The sequence below is a fragment of the Aotus nancymaae genome, unplaced genomic scaffold (assembly GCF_030222135.1).
Source record: "Aotus nancymaae isolate 86718 unplaced genomic scaffold, 86718_ANA_hifiasm-v0.15.2.pri h1tg000004l, whole genome shotgun sequence".
In the NCBI taxonomy this organism is placed as follows: Eukaryota; Metazoa; Chordata; class Mammalia; order Primates; family Aotidae; genus Aotus; species Aotus nancymaae.
This window is the reverse complement of record NW_026988415.1, coordinates 51,850,394-51,854,985: the sequence shown is the minus strand read 5'-3', so window position 1 is coordinate 51,854,985 and position 4,592 is coordinate 51,850,394. Positions and strand designations below refer to the sequence as shown.

Here is a 4,592-nt window from a genome sequence, read left to right as displayed (position 1 = left end):
CACGTATACTTAGTGGTGAAACATAAAAGTTTAAAAGCTAATAATAATTGGTGTTACAAAAGGAAAAAATCATTAAATCATGACAGCCAAGCAATAATCAGAATTTCAAATAGACAAAATATACTTATAAATTTTGTAGACCATAGCCACTTTCAAAATACAAGTGCAATGAGTGTTTTGAATATCAAATAAGTAAAAGTGCTGATAATAAATAGAAAAAAAATTCTTTCCAAGTTATTCAATTATTTATAACTTCTGACCTTTTATGAATATTGCCATGTTTGCCATCCACAAACAACTGTCATCAGCTAATAAAAAGAACTCAGCAAACTCAGCAACCTTCTGAACAAAAGACATTCGCTGATATTGAAGCTCCTCTAGTGTTACAAGACACATTAAATGATGAACTATTATGGATTAGGGATTTGGCTGTCCAAGAATATAAGCTTATATTTACCACTATATTTAACGTAGAAAAACGAATACATCTTTTGCTTTCGCTAATGGATGGCACTTTCCAAACTGTCCTTACTGTTCTTTTTTAATCAGCTAGTTACAATTCCTCTGTTGGATCAGAAAAATTTTAAACTTATTTACTTGTTTATATTTTAATGACTAGAAAAAATAAAGCAGTTTATAGATGCTTATTTGAACATTTGGTTCAGTTGACTCACCTAACATAATGATGGATTTGAAATTAGGTGTGATCAAGACTTCTTAAGTGAATTTTAAGGTATTACCAATATTTTGTTTTTTTATTACCAATATTTTGTTTTACTAACATTTTGTATTACCAATATTTCCAATGCATTTGTTGGAAAATTCAGATGAGTGGATTGGCCACGTGATATGGCAAGGACAGAATTTTCAGTTTAAAAGTACATTTTTTTTTTTTTTTGCATTGGCATTTCTTTCAACTGATGCCATTCCAGAAGCTTTTAATGAATTAAAGCCACATATGCCTGAAGAATACCATCAAGTTACTGACTGTTTCAGAAATAATTTTGTGCATGATAGGATAGAACAACACTTAGACAAAAGTGTTTCTGTTTGATTACTAGTATTGTTTTCACCAAATGTGTGGTCTTGTATGTAAGTACATTGGGAATAAATTTTCACATACCCAAAACAACATAGGAGCCTGACAGTGAAGATAGGAAAATTGAATGGGGAATGCTCATGTCAGTATATATCAAATCACAGAATAATTTCAGAAAGAGCAGCACCACATGGAAAATGAATTTAAATGTATTCTCCAAGGATAGTCACGTCTAAAAGGAAAAAAAAAGCATTTATTGTGATGCAAGACTTAAAAAATATAGTTAATGATTTTGAAAGTTGGCTAGCTCTTATTAACTACCTCTGTGTAGTTGCCCAAAATCTATCTTGCACTCTTATGTGTCAAATTTCCACTTCATTTTTTTTTAGTTTTTTTCCTGCTATTTTAAATTGTCAGATTATTTTTTAGAATTTGTTATACTGTGTATTTCATCTTTGCATTATTTCCAATATTGGAGGTATAAATTATGAAATGACTTTTAGAGAGCTCTAATTTGTTTTATGCATTTGTTTTTGCAAATCTGACTCTATGAAAGTGCATTATTGCAAGGCTGACTTTGTGTATAAGAATTGTGTGCATACGTAAAAATTTTGAAACTTCCTCAATAAATGAGACATTCTTTTGACACATATGCATTTGGGAAGAAACAAATTTCTTGAGATCTTGGCTCTTTGGGAAGGGTAGGGTTTCACTATGATTCTCCAGGATGGCCTCTAACTCCTTGGCTGGAGGGATCCTACCGCCTCAACCTCTTGCGTATCAGAGAATAGAGGTGAGTGCCACTCCACCCAGCATCCCACTGCAGTTCTTGATGGATCTCTTCAAAAGACTCAGGTTGTTCCTCATGGTATTTCAGATGACTTAAATGATAAATCTTGGTGCACACAACTAGCAAACATAGTTATAGGTATTTATACATTTCCATTTTGACCTATTTCTTTATAAATACAGTTTATAAATACAGTTTATTTCTGCTCATAAGTATTATACTGGTGCAACTGTTGTTCATATACCAGCTTGTTTATGCTTGCCAAACTCACTGTTTTTGTTGCCTATGCTGTTGTAGGTGGACTATAAAGTATTCTTTGTGTTTTTATATGTTTTTAAAATAAATTCCCTTTTAAAAATGTAAATGAGTATTAAAATTATTTTTTAAATTTTTTTAGAATTGTATTTTGGGATTATAATTTTTCAACATTTTAAACATTCAAGATTAGGCATATGGAATTTTGATTGTGTCTTTTGGTGTCGCAGGACTATGACAAGTTCTCAATTTATTTATTTATTTATTTATTTTTCTGTAACAGAGTCTCACTCTGTAACCTGGAGTATAGTGTTGTGGCTTGATCATGTCTCATCACAGCCTCAAACTGAGCTCTATTGATCCTCCCACCTCTGCCTCCTGAGTAGCATGGACTACTGGTACACACCACCACACTGGAAAATTTATGTGTGTGTGTGTGTGTGTGTGTGTATGTATATATATACATTTATACATATATATGTTCTTTTTTTCTGTAGAAAGGACGTCTCAGCTGCATTGCCCAGATTGTTGAAGTGCAGGGCTCAAAGGGTCCTCCCATCTCAATCACCCAAAGCACTGGGATTACCGGCAAATACAGCAAAATGTCAGTGTAAATTCACACACTTTTACATACACAGATATGCATAAACACAAAAATTCTAAGTGACATATAGACATATAAATAGGTACTTATGCGTAAACACAACTCAAACACAAACATATCTATTGAAACACACAATAGTGCCTTGACCTTCTCACTAATTATTAAAATTCAACTGTTCACAATTAATAACATGATCATACTTTAAATAATAGAAACAAAGAAATCACACTCTAAAACCACACTTGAACTACCAGTTAATTTCTTATAAGTTGATAATGTGAAGACAACTTAAAGACTTAAAAGCCTAGGGAAGTTGGGGACTCCTAGAATAAATATTGCTAAATAAAATCACTGAAAGTGAACATAGAAACATTCTGTAAAGTTAGCTAAATGATTTTTACTTTTTTTTTTTTTTTTTTTTTTTTAGAGACATGGTCTGGCTGTATCACCCAGGCTGGAGTGCAGTGGCATGATATTACCTCACTGCACCCTCAAATTCTTGGGCTCAGGTGATCCCCTTGCCACAGCCTACTGAGTAACTGGATTATAGGTGCATGCCACCATGCTCAGTTCAAATTGTTTTCACTTTCATGACTCTACTGGAAACTTGTCGCTGCTCTAATTTGTGACTTAAAGAGGCAAAACTGAAAACAGCTGTTGCTTGGTTCAGGTGCTTTTTGAGAATCCAGAGGGAAAAAAAAAGGTCTGAACTGAAAATCTCCATCTCCATCACCCAGATTTTAAACTGGTGCACTGTCCAAAGGACACTTGGTTTTGTTCCCTAATGGAAAGCCAAAAATACTAGACTGTGCAATCATGGATGGTTCAAAGGTATGTTATTGGTTAGCAACAGTAATGTTTCATAGCCTCAGGCTATCATAGAGGTCTTAGAGCTTTTGATACTGATAATTGCATTCCATACATTTTTTTAAGATATCAGTGAACATTCTTACTGTGTTCTTTTAGCACTTACTTCATGGAAGTGATCTCTCCTTTTATAAAGGTCAATTCAATATCCTTGCTCTGTATTTGCTGAGTATATATCTTCTCCATCTGTTTCAGATGGCCCTCAGCTTTGTTGAAATTGTATTCTTGATAGAGAGACTCCCAACGTACCTAATATGTCCAAAAGTATAGTGCTCAGGAGCTAGTGTTCAGCACCATCTCTGGTTGCAGTTCTGCCAATACCATAGCTTTATATTCCTCTGATGGACTGAGTTCTGTGAGGATAATATCTAGCTAGAACGCTTGTTGCTGCAGGCAAGACAGATAGCTGGTGAGTGACTAAACTCACAACTGACATAGTGACCACAGAAGATGTGATAGCAGCATGTGATTTTGACCCATGCAAAATCAGAGAGTTTGATGTGACACTTCCGATAATTACAAAGCAGCATGTCTTTGCAAAAAGACATAATGGGATAGTGAAGTCTCTAGAAGCTGAAAAGAGTCCATAAAAGAAAACTTTAGTCCTCATTTATTGTATATCCAGGATTTAGAGCACTGAAGAGGTCCACTGTGGAAGAGTGATACTCACATTTAGCTTTGATCTGTTGAAATTTTACTTCTCTAATATTACATGAATCCAGCTTCTATCTAAGAATCAGGTTGAACTACAAGGATATATCATCAACTACCTAGAATCAGCTCTTTATGGTCCCATCAGTCTAATTTAACCCTTCCTATTCAGAATTACCAAATTCCAGCCCACTTCATTTTCAAGGGCTCTCCAGATATTATAGAGGCTTACACAGGGCCAACTTTGGGCTGGCACACAGAGAACTGAAGACCCAGGCTTTCCTGCCTCAGTGGATTTCACCTTCAACCAGCCTACCAAAATGGAGAAGGAGAGTCATTCTGTTTTTCTGGAGCATCATTAATACAGAAGAGAATTGTTTTCTCAA

General features: G+C 34.5%; 1 pseudogene; it reads right to left on the bottom strand.

The window, feature by feature from the left end:
• Positions 1-3,259: 3,259 nt before the first annotated feature.
• LOC105725660 (E3 ubiquitin-protein ligase CCNB1IP1-like) lies at positions 3,260-4,103 on the bottom strand (annotated as a pseudogene).
• Positions 4,104-4,592: the final 489 nt, after the last annotated feature.